A 14,988-nucleotide genomic window follows, 5' to 3' on the forward strand; every position below is an offset into this window, starting at 1 on the left:
ATGCGCTTGACACGTAATGAGTGCATTATATACTTGTTGAGTGAATGGGTAGAACCTATTTTATACCGTTTTTGTGAAGATGAGATGGGATAAAACATAAGTGCTCAATAAACATAATTTATTAATAGCACAGTTACTGAAATGGCCTTTGTGCTAGGTGCTCTTCATAAGTTTGACATACTTGCCTAATAAAGAAGCTTGTAGTACCAGAAAGAAAACACAGCTGCCCAGTTTTCTGTCTTTTGGATTTGCAGGGTGTATAGGATATTCCCCTAGAGCTACATAAGAAAGGAAAGCCATTCACAGCTCAATTCTTCCACATTGTGGTTTGGATATTCTTTTCCACACCGGAAGTGGGATTTTCTAGTTATCCTACTCTAATTCAAGGATGGGAAAATCAGGCTCATTAAATGGCAGAGCACATTCCCTGATGAAGGGGAGGGAAGGAGTCCATCTGACAGTTGGGACTGCCACGCTTGTGGACTAAGAGGATGCAGAGCAGCTGCTGCACGGGGAGCTTGAGTGGTGTCACCAGAGGTGAGGAGAGTGGGAGAAACGTGGCATTGGGTTTCCTTAAAACATCAAATTCAGCAAAAACAGGTCCTGGGAAGGGGAAACTTCCCAGGTCCTGGGAAGGGGAAACTTCCCAGGACCTGGGAAGGGGAAACTTCCCAGGACCTGGGAAGGGGAAACCCAGAGAAAGGTCAATCTCGGTGAGTGAGATGGACACATGGATTAGGAGTGGAGCAGAGGGTTTTGGTGGTGTATAGGTCTAGGTGTTCTGGCCAGGATAAGGAAATTCTTGGCTGTTCTTGTAGCTTCTATGTACTTTCCTTTTGTACAGTTGACCTTGAGCCCTTCCTGCTTGTGCCATACCCCTTGTTTCTTTACAAGTCCCCAACTTCTGGGGATGACTGGGACCACGGCAGTAACAGAGCCCCACCCGGGGTTTGTTTTGGACATAGTGAGCTAAAGTATTTGAGTGCTAACCCTCCCTTTGTTATCATATCCTAATTTAATATAATCAAATTTTATTTTAAAAAGCAACTTATATTTTCTACAATGACAAGTAACATGTGATCATAGTAAAAAAAATATGACAATAAAGAGAAAAGAAATATCCATAATCCATAGATAAGCATTCAGCAACATGAAATAATACTGTGCATATTCTTTGTTTTGTAATATCTTATTTTTCTGAATCCTTGCGTAATTAGCCCTTACATGAAAAAAGAACTCTCTGAGGCCAGATTTTGCTCAAGAGACTAGCCTTTACTTTAAAAAAAAAATTGTTATTGAAGAATAACCTGTATAAGAAAGTATACACGTTATCAGTATACAACTTGATAAAATTTCACAAAGGGAACACATTACTCACACCAGCAAGTAGAACATTCCTAGCACACCAGAACACCCCCTGGTGTCCCTTTCCAGACACTACCCCCTCAAGGGTAATCATTATCCTGACTTTTAGCACTATAAATTACTTTTTCCTGCATTTGAATGTTATATAAACAGAATCTCATGTAGCATGTACTCTTTTCTGTCTGCTTTCATCTGCTCACTAACATCATGTTTGTGAGATTCACCCATATTGTTACATATTGTTGTCATCATTCATTCTCATTGTCATATAATGTTCCATTGTGATTATACTACAATTTACTTATCCTTTCTTTTGTTGATAGGATTTAGATAATGTCCAGTTGGGACTGTTACAAATAGTGCTGTGATGTACATCTTCTACATGATTTTTGTGGAGACAAGAGCAAACTTCTCTTGGGACTATATCTAGGAGTGAAACCGTTCGGTTATAGGGTATGTATATACTCAGCTTAAGTAGATTCTGCCAAACAGTTTTCCATAGTAGTTGTACCAGTTCCCAGTGTTCCACATCCTTATCAATAATTGATATTTTTTGTGATTTTTCATCTTGGCCATTCTGATGAGTACATAGTAGGATCTCATTGTGTTTTTAATTTACATTTCTCTGATGCCTAAATGAGGATGAGTCACTTTTCATATGTTTATAAGCCATCTCAATCTCCTCTTTTGTAAAATGCCTTTTCAAGTTCTGACCCATTTTATATTGGGTTGTCTTTCTTATTGATTTGTAGAAGTTCTTTATATATTCTGGATACTTGTCCTTCATTGGATGTGTGTATGGCAAATGTTATCTGCCTCTCTGTGGGTTGCCTTTTCATTCTTCTGTATTACAGTTGACCGTTGAACAACGTGGGGGTCAAGGCACTGATCTCCACGTAGTCAGAAATCTGAGTATAACTTGTAGTCAGCCCTCTGTATACAGGGTTCCCCCATATCCAAGGTTCTTTTGTATTCATGGTTCCACAATCGGGGAACCAACCAACCAGGGATCAAATGGTACTGTAGTATTTACTATTGAAAAACAATCTACATATGAATGGACCCGTGCAATTCAAGCCTGTGTCATTCAAGGGTCAACTGTATATTTTTCGATAAGCATTGTTTTTAATTTTAACATAGTGTAATTTATCAGGTTTCTTTCCTTTTTGGTTGGCTTGTTTGGTTTCTTATTTAAAGTTTTTTCCTTGTCAGGGTCATGAAGATGTTCTCCCCTGTTTTCTTCCAAAAACTTTATTGTTTAACTTTCACATTAGATCTGAACTCATCTGGAATTGTTTTATTATGTGGTCTGAGATTGGGATTAAGATTCATTTCTTCCCCCCATAGTGAAATTTAACTGACCCAGCATCATTTATTAAAAATGTCATACTTCCATGGGCTTCCCTGGTGGCACAGTGGTTGGGAGTCCGCCTGCCGATGCAGGGGACGCGGGTTCGTGCCCCGGTCCGGGAGGATCCTGCATGCTGCGGAGCGGCTGGGCCCATGGGCCATGGCTGCTGGGCCTGCGCATCCGGAGCCTGTGCTCCACGGCAGGAGAGGCCGCAGCGGTGAGAGGCCCGCGTACCACACAAAACAAAGACAAAGACAAAAACAAAATGTCATACTTCCACCCATTGCATTTTATCTGGTATAGATCTATTTCTGGAATCTCTGTTTGATCTCGTTTTCTGTTCTTTAGCACTGTTTTTGTTTTTTATTTTTAATTAAAAAAATTTTGGCCGAGCCATGCAGCATGCAAGGTCTTAGTTCCCTGACCAGGGATCAAACCTGCACCCCCTGCAGTGGAAGCACGACATCCCCTTTAGCACTGTTTTAAATGGCTGTATACTATTTGATTGTCTGCAAGTGCCATAACTTACTTAACCAATCCCCAATTACTAGGCATTTAGGTTGCTTTTAATTCAAACATATTTTCTAAGACCTATCTTCCTACTCCAAAAACAGCATCTTTTCATTAGTGAGTCTTATATACCCCTGTCCCCAGTTGGGTATGTTGTGGTTTTTGTTGTTGTATTTCCAAGTACAACTGTACTGTGGGATATAAGGGAGTGAGGGCCCTTCTCTGGGGGGCTGCAAAGTGGTAGTTACCACCCAAAGGCGAGGTCTTTTCAGGAGCCAGAGTTTCTGGGGCTGTTGGCAGAGTCACTCTCATGCACGGGAAGAACTATTTCCAGCTGCAATAGTAATCCTGGGCCTTGAAGGGCAGCAGTGACACCGTGTGAACATGTACGAGAGAAGGGAGGCCGATGAACCATTCCTTATCCTGACACAATCTTCTGTCCACCTCCTCCTCCCAGGACCCCCGCCCCCTTGTTTCCACCCCATTTTCCAAGGAAATCTTCCTTCTTTCCCCCACCCCTTGTCCTGGACCCTTGAGAGAACTCAAGTTGCAAGTAAACCGTCCTAATGAAGACGTTCAGGGAAACATTCATAACGGATGAACCCAGAAGTGTTCATTTAGCCAAGAAAAACTTAAACTCGCAGCAGAGATGATCTGGTCTAAGTGACTTGCTGCTGGCCAACAGGACAGCCGTCTCAGGTCAGAGCAAACGCAAGAGTTAGGAAGCCATGGGTGGATCAGCCTGTCTGTGGCTTCGGGGCTGAGGAAGTTCTGGTCCCAGCTGTGGGTGAGTGTGCTCTTCCAGCCTTCCTCCCACCTCACCCAGGAAGAGTGGGTCAGAGCCAAGAGCCACACAGATGTTCAGATGTTCGCTGTGAAGGAGCAGAGGCAGCAAAAAGGCACGGGAAGGAGAGAGCTGATGGGGTAGAGACAAGGGTGGGAGGGGGCTGCGGGAGAACTGGGAGAAAGGGCTGGCAGAGCCAGTGACAGTCCTGTTTGCTTTCTCCTAATTAATGTGGTTTCCTTACAACCCTCCTGCTGATTCCAGCTGGTCAACTCAAACCATAACAACACGTGGCCTGATGGCCGGGGCCAGGAGCTGAGGCTGGGCGCCTCCCAACAAGGGTCCGGTTTCCTCTGCCCCCGCTGCCCCTCCTCCCCAACTGGCTTTGTGCAGATGAGGGAAGGGACAGCACTTCAGTCAGGGTTGAGGTGACAGCCAGGGACTGCTGGCTTTGGGCTCGCCTGGCTGCTCACCTCGGTTTCCCATGACCTTTAAAAAAGGGGCAGTTCCCTGCTTGTTTGGGCTGCTGCCTCCAAACAGGTTTGAGTGGGGGTGGGTGAGGAGACCTTGACAAAGAACCCCTTGCTCAGCGGGGGCCTCTCTACCTACAGGTGTGCCCTGTTTGATGCAATGGGCCTGGAAACAATCAGGGTGTGTCCAGGGTCCTTGCTCATTCAGTGTTTTCCAGCAACTTTTTCAGTGTTGTTTCTTTTCCTCACCAGGACTTTACTCTGTCCAAATTACTTATCTTATCCCCTTATTTCTTCATTGATCCATTTCGACAGCAGGTTTCAATCGAGCAGCTACTATGTGCCTTTTGTGAACAAATGATTACATGTATCGGGGGAACACTCTCCAGGGTGTTGATAAAGAAACATTTTGTAAACTAGATGATTGGCCTGGGGTTTATTTGCTTTCTCTCCCCTCCCTGCTCTTCCCTTCGAACACTAAAAAAAAAACAAAAAACAAACCACACATCAGGAAAAGTACATAAAGTTTAAATGTACCATATAACAGATTAATTGTAAAGCAAAACTGATTCATTTCTATGCTGGATCACTACGGCATGCTGCTGCCCTGATACGGATAAGGGGGGAAAATACAAAAGAGAAGTGGGATTGGTGAGAAGCAGCTTTAGGGGCCTTCAGCACCCCAGAACCTTTCTGGAAAGTGAGGCCAGAGGCAGGAGGCCCCAAACAAAACTGCCATTGGACAGAAAGCCTGCAGTGCCCTTTGTGTGCACTCCCCAGGCCCAGGCCAGAAGCCTCTCCAAGTGAGTGCACCCTAGTCCAGACCCCCCAGTGCTTGGCTGGCATTTGCCTCACCCCAGCTTCACCCAGTGGTGGGGGCCAGTGAGACCCACTCCACTCAGTTTTCTCCCAAACCAAGCAAGCCCTGGTTGTGACTGGGCATTTCTGCAGAAGGCTGGATGACCTTTCGGAAAAGGCCTTCATGTCCCTGTCAGGCTGAGAAACTCATCAGATTTCTTTTTCCCAGCGCCTCAATTCAGTTATTGTATAAGGAGATGGTTTTTAACCTTTTAGAACACTTTGGAATTACTGGCACATTTTTGCTACTGGGTATAAAATGGCACCTAGGGAGATGCTGTCCCCTGCATGCACATGGGGACACGTACAAAAGCAAAAGGAAGGAGCTGCAGACTGAAAATCAGGCTCTGCTTTAACCAACGGGCGACCTGAAGTCAGATACTCACGCTTCCTGGGCCTCAGTTTCTCCATCTGTGAGGAGTTCTGTGTGGTTCTAGAATTCTGGTTCTGTGAACATTCCCATCCTTGTAACCTGGAATGGCAGAGTTCAGTCTTCAGCTCCCACCTCCCCACTCTGCTCTCTTTCAGAGTCTCAGCCACTCTTGCCCTTCAGCTTTCACCTTCAGGCTGATAAGAGCAGTATCCACAGCAGTGCTTCTTTGAGCTCCAGCCTCTGGCTCCGACTACCTACAGAAGTTTCTATTTGGTTCTTCTGAAGGAGCTTAAGTATACACCATGTCTAAGTAAGGCCACCACCACCTTCCTGATAAATGCTCTCAGGGTTGTCGGTCTCCCTCTCACTTACAGAGTCACCATTGACTGCCCTCGTCCAATTTCCAAAGTTTTCGTAAGTTTCATGAATTTCAAAGTTATCTCATGATTTCCCCCTCTTCCTTATCATTTAAATTTCCACCATCTTCTAATACCTCAAATTGTCCATCATCTTCAGTTTCCCCATCTCCAATCTACTCTACTGTCTCTGTCTGATTTTCCTAAACACCCCAATCACTTTCCTGCTCCATGGCATCTCATCGCCCACAGCTGGAGTCTGAATTTGCATTTTTAAGGAACTGGAAGACTAAAGTCTGAGAACTGCTGACTAAGGAGAATAAAGTCTCAACTCTGCAGCCTGACATGAGTGACGTGACATGCCTCCCACTACCCTTCCTACTCTTTTCCTCCCTCTTCTCCCGCACAGACTCTCAAAACCCACCCCTGCTCATTTTCCTTCCCTCCCTCCACCTCCATCATGTTCCTCTTCAGGGGTGCCCTCCCTCATCTCCTAGTCGGAATCCCCCACTTCTTTCAAGGCCTGGCCCACCCCTTACCTCCTTCGTCTCTTTCTGCATTCTCTCTCTCTCTTTCCTTCCTGCCACTTCAGTGCTTGTCTGCCTTCTATCTCTGGCTCCTTAGTTACATGCTATTCCACATTAGCCAGGACTCTGAATTGTGACAGTCATCCAGTTTGTAGAAGGACATTTGCTACCTTTTAGAACCAACCTAGGATGGACAGGGTTCAGTGGGGCCTCGGGACACCTGGAGCCAGAGACTCAATCACCACCGGGCTCTTCCCCTCCTCCTCTTGTCTCTGTTTCTCTCTGCACTTTGCCTTTATTCCCTTGTTCTCTCCTCAGGAGGCTGCCAGCAGTTCCCAGCCTTGAGGCAGGGGCTGAGTCACTAAGATTGGCAGTCCCCAGTGGAACTTGATGGAGAAGCTTCAGGACAGGCAAAAAGAAGAGCAGTTTCCCCAAAGAAGGGAAGTACTGTTTCAAGAGAAAGGGAAAGTGCTGGACAGAAAAGCCAACAAATGGCCACCACTGTATTAGTTAGGGGTCATGTCAGCTCTTCATGGCAGAAAACTCCAAACAGCAGCGACTTCAATAAGACGGCAAAGGACTCTGAGACCCAAGCTCCTTTCAGCTGGTTGCTGTGCTATCTCTTAGTTCTAGATGATGGCTTGAGCTCCAGTCATTCTGCCCTTATGGTCTAGGGAAGAGAAAGGAGAAAGACACAAAGAATGGCCCTGGAACTCCCTGGTAATCCAATGTTTAAGACTCTGAGCTCTCACTGCCTAGGGCCCGGTTTCAATCCCTGGTTGGGGAACTAAGATGTCACAAGCTGCGCAGTGCGGCCAAAAATAAATAAATAGAAAAAAAAAATAGAATGGCCCAACCTGCCGTCCTTGAAAGCCGCCTTCTGGAAGTCTTACATGCTTTAGCTTATACCCCTGATATTGCCAGAACTGAGTTATATAGCTATCCCTAACTGAAAGGGCTTCTGGGAAATGTCTTAATTCTGGACAGCCATGTGCACAGCTAAGAATCAGAGGAGCTGTTACACGCTAAGGAAGAAGGAAAGAATGGATGTTGGAGGACAGTAGATGTGCCATGACCCTAATCCATGAGGTGCTTTGAGGGGGCATTTCCCACTAATGGGGACATAGTGCTATCAAGGTGGCCTGCTCCGTTTGTGGACAGCCCAAACATGCCCCTCTGTGACTTATACCTGCTGGTCCTTGCTCTGCCCTCTGACCCTTTTCTACACCATGGTGTTTAAATGGTTGGAAGACAACACTGGCACCCAAGTCTTTGGTCTGATCATCCTTAACTTCTGTCTTTCTCTCATAAGTTCCAGGCCTCAGCGCCCTGGTATGCAGCTGGGGCTGGTCAGTATCCTCCTTAAAATGTGATGCTGTAAGCTGGGCCCAGTGTCCCAGATGTTGTATGACCAGTACAGGATATAATATGGGCTCTTGGCACCCCCATTTCAACACCCTACGTCTGTTAAGGTCCCCAGATTGAGAGAGAATGTTCCTGGCCCAATGGGCTTGTCCTCTAACCTCACACTCATCCTGGTGCTAAAGAGCTCACACTCTGTAATCTGCTCCTCTTCCAGACTGACCCCAAAGCAGGACTTTACAAGCATCTATGCCAATTGCCATCTTGCTGTTGCGGGCCCTTCATTTAATATCTTGACTGTCAGCTGGTGGATCTGTTTTCCCTTCTGACTTCTGTGAGCATCAGGGGCCATGCCCTCTTCATCTTCCATGTCCCCCATGCAGCTGTTTATTTTTTGTCTTCCTTTGGGTAAGCTTATTTCCCTAAGTAAGGTGCAAGATCTCTCAGAGCCATGGAAACCCACGCCCTGGATTCAGAGTATGTCACAGATTGGGTTCCTGAGAAGTAGACTCGGAGGCAGAGGTTAGCATGCAGTGGGTGTTCTAGGAGTGCTCCAGGATCAGAGTCTGCTAAAGGGAAGGAAGGGGGATCGGGAAGAGGGAGGGGTCAGGCTGCAGTAGGGCTCAGTGAGCTGCCGCAGCCTCTCACAGGGAGTTCTGTTGCTAGGATGATCCTTCAGGGTTGACTCAAGCAGGGACAGGAGGGTCAGATCTTTATATCCACATGACAATCAGCCATCGGATGTGGGCAGGTCACCCCCGCTTCAGCCAGGCAGTCTCCACAGGGGTTGGCAGCTCAGGCCTTTCTGCCCGCAGCACACTCAGCTACTGGAAGAATACGCCCTTTATTCCTGAAGTGGGGGTCTGCACAGTGCCTCGTGGAGTCTGCCACAGAGCGGAAGGCCTGGGGGCTCTAAGTTGCCACTAACCAGCTGGGTCAGCTGGGGCCAGTCCATTCACCTCACTGAGCCTCAGTTTCTCCTCTTGTACAAAATGATGTCTGGGGAGTCACCAGGTGCGATGGGCTGAGAGTGATCGGAGTTGGTAGGAGCTCTGTTCAAAGCCTGATCTGAATCTGGAGGCGATCCTCAGGTCCTCCCGTAAATCCCTGACCTTATCTTTGTTGCTGTGGACATTATCAGAGGGTCAGGGAATCACTTGGGTCCCAGGCCAGGGATGGGCATCTAGGTGAGAAGGGGGCTACTTTCAGGACCAGCTGGCAGGGGCCCCTGGGGAGCTCTACTATTTGGAATGGTTTTCCTCAGAGTCCTGGAGAGGACTGGTAGGGGGGTGGGCAAAAGCCACACAGTGGTTGTCAGAGACTGAATGTTTGTGTGCCCCCCACCCCACATGTGTGCCCTAACCCCCCAGTGTGATTGTATTAGGAGGACAGGCCTTTGGGAGCTGATTAGATTTAGATGAGTCCTGAGGGTGAAGCCCCAGCGATGGGATTGGTGGCCTTATAAGAAGAGGAGGAGACACCAGAGCTTCCTCCGTCTGCCTTGTGAGGCTACTGTGAGAACAGGACCATCTGCAACCAGGAGGTGGACCCTCACCAAGAACCAAATCTGTTGGCACCTGAATCTTGGACTGCCCAGCCTCCAGAGCCGTGAGAACTAAATGTCTGGTTTTTAAGCCAAACAGCAGTATACAGTATTTTGCCACAGCAACCCACACTGAGTAGCACAGTGGTAGTGGGGGGGGGGGGGGCGACGGCTGAGAAAGCCTGGGGAGTCACTGCTGATAGGAGAGTCAGGAGACCTGGGTCTCAGTGCTGGGTCCACTACTGACTGGCTGTGGGACCTGGGGCATGTCCCTGAGCTGCTCTGGACTCCAGTGACCTCACTGGAGAGTGAAAGGTGGGGTGTGAGTCTCTGAGGTCATATCTGACTTGATGGCCCCATCCTTCTAGAGCTGAAGTACATCCTTTGCACCTCTGTCCTGGGACTACGATGGGTGGGGAGGAGAGGCTGGGAGCCAGGGGAGCTAAGCTTCCTCCTCTCTTCCTTCACGTTGGCCCTGCTGTCCCTACAGAAGCCACTGCAGGCCCCTCAGGAAGCCTGCCCTTGGGTGGAGGGGGATGGAGTGAGGTTGGAAGGTGCTGTGGGCAGTGAGAAGACTGCAGGGCCAGGAAAGGGCAGTCACAGCATCCCCTCAGCACTGTCCTTCTGGGCTGGTGGCAGTCTCTGGGTGAGCTTTGGATCTGACAGTTTCTGGGTGAATTGATTAAAGTTAAGGATATTAATAATAAAAGAATGTAAACTAGATTTTCTCAGTGACACGGGTCTCTTGACCACGTGGTATGTGCTCTACGCACAGCTCATGTGTGTGTGTGGGGGGGGATGGGGGAATGTCTGTCATGTTTGGAAAAATGCCACCTTTTCCCTTTTCTCAGTTTCCTTTTGACCGCTGAGAAAGATTTTTGGTTGTATTTATCACCACAAGCTACCAAGCCTTGGAGCATGAGAACCCAGGCGAGGAAGTGGAGCCAGCCTCTCTGCTCAGTCCTGTGGGTGGTTGGAAGGTACCCGGGCACAGGGTGAGGGAGGAGGCCTTCTTTGCTCTCCCCTATCTAGCCCATCTGACCTTTCCTTCCTCTCTGAGAAGCTGCATGTGGGCTTGAGTGGAGGCCAGGGGATGGATGGGATGCTCTTAGGGGGGCATCTAGCTCAAGACTTCCAGGCCAGGTTAGTCCTGGGATCTCTGTGGGGACCATACCACAAGCCCAGCTGCCCCTGTCCCTGAAGGCCTGTGTATGTCACCTGCCTCAGGCCTCCAGGCTCCCAGATCTGAGGGTCTCTGACCAGTGGACTCACCCCTTGTTCTCACACCAGTCCTGGGAGGCAGGAAAGGGCAAGCAGAGGAAGTTCTTCTTTCTGGAATGACCTCCCAGCTGAAGAGAGGACTAGTGACTTGCCCAAAGTGACACAGCAAGTTAGAGAAAGAGTCCTAGTCAATCAAGTGACCCTACATCTAGAAATAGAGACATTGTGTCAATATTTGCTCTATCTTGCTGGGAGAGGGGAGGGGCTGGAAAAATTCTTTTTGGCTGGTCAGGTAGTCCTGTGGGGCAGAATATTCCTTGTGGTTGTTCCCATGGTCACCTAAGAAGTGCCTGCTTTGCCCTTTCCCCCTCTCCCCGCCAAATCTGCCCTGGGATCTGGTGGAGGGAGGGAGCAGAATCCACGAAGGAGGGAGGGAGAAGCCAGGATGGAGAAGGCAGAAAGGGAGGAAAGGGCTTGGGGACAGAGGGAGCTGGAGAATGAGCAAACAATGTCCTAGAAAACAACTTGCTTCCCCTTTCCAGGCTCCCTGCCGGCCTGCCTTCCCCACTGGAGATGGTAATTTAGAATAACGAGTCATAATTTGATTACATTCTCTTCCAGTCTCAAAGGGTAAACAAGGATCTCCCATGGAAGGAAGGGACACGCGGCTTAGGCTGTGGCACACTCCCTGGGGCCTAGACAGGGGTTACCCCTCCTCCTGGGTACGCCTGAAACACGTATTTGAGTGGCTTCAACCCCCGCATTTTCTACCAGGGTTTACATTCTCCGTCTGTCTCCTGCCCGCTTCTTCCCCTCTTCCTCTTGGCCCTCCCCAGTAATGTCCTCACCCTGAAGCCTGCATACCGTGTAAATATTTAAACGCGTCTATTATTTCCTGTTTATTAGCAGTGTAAATGCTGAGTTCATTTATTGTGCATCTGTCTCCCTGTACCATCTCAGAAGGAAAGGCCTGAAGGCAGGGCCTGTGTCCACCCTTCCCTGGAACAGCCTTGCTCAGGCCTGTGGTCAGCTGTATCACCAATTCTGGCTGTGGTTTTACTTTCTCCACATTTAAAAAACTGTGGTAAAGTATGCATAATATACAATTTCTCATCCTAACCATTTTAAAAAAAATTTATTTGGCTGCTCCGGGTCTTACTTGCGGCACACAAGATCTTCATTGCCATATGTGGGATCTAGTTCTCTGACCAGGGATCGAACCAGGGCCCCCTGCATTGGGAGCACGGAGTCTTAACCACTGGACCACCAGGGGAGTCCCCATCCTAACCATTTTTTAAGTGTACAGCTCAGCTGTGTAAAATACATTCGTAATGTGCAACTGTCACCACCATTCTTCCCAGAACTGTCTTTGTCTTGTAAAGCTGAAACTCTGTACCCATTAAACACTAACTGCCCATCCCCCTCTCTCCCCAGCCCCTGGCAACCACCATTCTACTTTCTGTCTCTCTGATGTTGACTCCAAGTACCTCTTGTAAGTGGAATCATACAACATTTGTCTTATTTCACTTAGTATAACATCCTCAATGTGCGTCCATATTGTAGCATATTGCAGAATTTTCTTCCTTTTTAAGGCTGAATGATATTCCATTGTATGTATAGACCACATTTTGCTTAGCCATTCTTCTATCGACGGACACTTGGGTTACTTCCATGTTTTAGCTCTTGTGAATAATACTGCTTTGAGCATGGGTGTACAAATTAGCTTTTATTTTTTTTTACAATAAAAGTTACCTATTCCTGATTGCTTACTATGTGCTCAGAACCGTGTAGACCTAATCACTTAGTTATCACAGGTACCTCCCAGGTGGCAAATATTCTCTCCATGAGGCTCTGAGAAGCCAAGTAATTTGCCCAAGGCAAGGAAAGGGGAGTGAGAGGACCAGCATCTCTGTGTGCTCCAGCCGTGACATTTTATTGCATCGTGTTGATGATGGACTTGAAGAAGGAGGCCAGGGTATATTACCTGCCCTGCACCCCCCAGAAAGGGCAGACACTTTCCCTGACCCTCTGCTCAGTTTGAGAATCCATCCTCCTGTCCGTATGGTTCTGCCAGGCAGGGGTCTCCCCCCGGGCTGCACATTAGAATCACGTGTGGAGATTTAAAAGCAGACGGCCCCTAGGGCCGGAGCCCAGGCATCAGTCGTTTTTATTTTTTATTATTTAAAAAAATTTTTTGGCCACACCGCAGGGCTTAGCAGGATCTTAGTTCCCCTACCAGGGATCGAACCTCGGCCCACGCCATGAAAGTACCAAGTCCTAACTACTGGACTGCCGGGGAAGCCCCCAGGCATCAGTCTTTTTTTTAATTAAAAAAAATTTTTTTTAAGGTATAATTGACATACAACACTATATTAGTTTCGGGTGTACAACATAATGATTTGATATTTGTATACATTGTGAAATGATCGCCGCAATATGCCTAGTTAACGTCCATCTCCACAGATAGTTACAAAATTTTTTTTTCTTGTAATGAAGACTTTTAAGATCTGTTCTCTTAGCAACTTTCAAATACCTAGGCATCAATATTTTAAAACCGCCCCCCCCCCCCCCACACATGCTTCTTGGTGCTCCCAGGGTTGAGAAGCACTGGGTTAGAAGACAGGAGAGGAAGGGGACAGAAGTATTGACACCCTCCCCCCACCATTCAGCCTCTTTGTCTTCCCCTGCGGCCCCGCCCACCCACCCAAGTCCAATGGCTCAGAACCCCTCAGATGCCTCCTCCTCTGCCTCCAGAAATTCTGTTTAGTGTGTGTGTGCCTCACAGACAGGATAGCCTGGATACAGGGCCCTGCAGGGCCCCAGATGGACCTATAAAGCTCGTCCAGACCCCAGAATGAAAACAGTTGCTGATACTCTGCAGGCTGCTGGCATTTTTGTCACCTCCCAATCGGGGGCAGGGGAGAGGGTGGTGAAGTGGAGGGCAGGGGTCAGTATATCATTAGAAGGGTGGGGAATGGAGGGAGTGGGGAGTACGGGGCCCCACAGGGCAGGGCCAGGGAAGTCATCATCCATTCCTGCCCCCAGCCCTTTCACCATGGCTGTAACACATCTCCCTTTGGTGTCCCTGCAGCAAGCCCCACCTGTCCCCCCAGTCTCCCTGAGCTCCTGTTAAATCCAGGGTGGTGTCCGAGGCCCGGAGAATTTCTGGGTTGGGCTCTGCCCTAAGGTGTCCAGCCGCAGGGGCTGCTTGGTGGGGGCATATTGGGATGAGGGGGATCTGTCAGCCTGTCCTGGATTTCTTCTTTTGAGCCAAGAACCCCAAGGTCCATGTGGGAGTAGCAGTTGGCCAGCTCAGTTCCCACAACAAGGTGGAGGATGGGGGCAGGGGCGCAGCAGAAGGAGGGCTGCCTTGGGCACTAGAACACTTGGGTCCAGCCACTGCCTTGCTTCGTGACCTTGGGCAGTCACTTCTCTTCCCTGGGTTTCGGCATCTCCATCTGCATTGTAAAGGGGTTGGCCCAGAGCCTTGGTTCTCAAACTCACTGCACATTGGAATCCTTTGGGGGAGCCTTGAAAACTACCCTTGACTAGATTTCATCCTCAGAGACACTGATTTAATTAGTATAGGTTGTGGTCTGAGCATTGGGATTTTTAGAAAATCCTCAGGGGATTCTAATTTATAGCCAAGTTTGAGAACCATTGTTCTAGATAACTGCTTCCTGACCACAGTCCCATCATGGCATCCATAGAACAAGGTAGTATTTGTTCTATGTTACCGGAGGTGATCCCAGAGGGTGCTCCAGCTGCCCACGTGCCTGGCTGTCCCTAAGGACTGCAGGGCTCAGTGTCTCTGTATCAACAAGAAGCTCTTGTGTCCTTCCAGCTGAAGTTTATTGCTCATTGGTCCTCCAATCGAGGCATACATGATATTCGTGCTGAAGTCCCAGGCACTTTACAAAGTTATAGGTTACACGTGGGACATCTTCTTGCAGCATCAATTTCCTAGAAGATATTAGGAGAAAAATTATGATTCACCTTGTAAGTAACTTAAGACATTAAAAAAAAATACAGGCTCAAGAGGGAGGGGATATAGGTATACTTATAGCTGATTCACTTTATCGTACAGCAGAAACCAACACAACATTGTAAAGCAATTATAATCCAATAAAGATGTAAAAAAATAAAATAACACAATATAATAACAGATATGTATGGCTATATCCTGGAGTAGAATGCAAAGTTCACATATATTTGAAGCTAAAAGATCAGATGTCAAAAGAATTTGACCATTGTGTCAGGAGGCATGG

This window comes from Phocoena sinus, chromosome 11 (assembly GCF_008692025.1).
Source record: "Phocoena sinus isolate mPhoSin1 chromosome 11, mPhoSin1.pri, whole genome shotgun sequence".
NCBI classification, from domain to species: Eukaryota; Metazoa; Chordata; class Mammalia; order Artiodactyla; family Phocoenidae; genus Phocoena; species Phocoena sinus.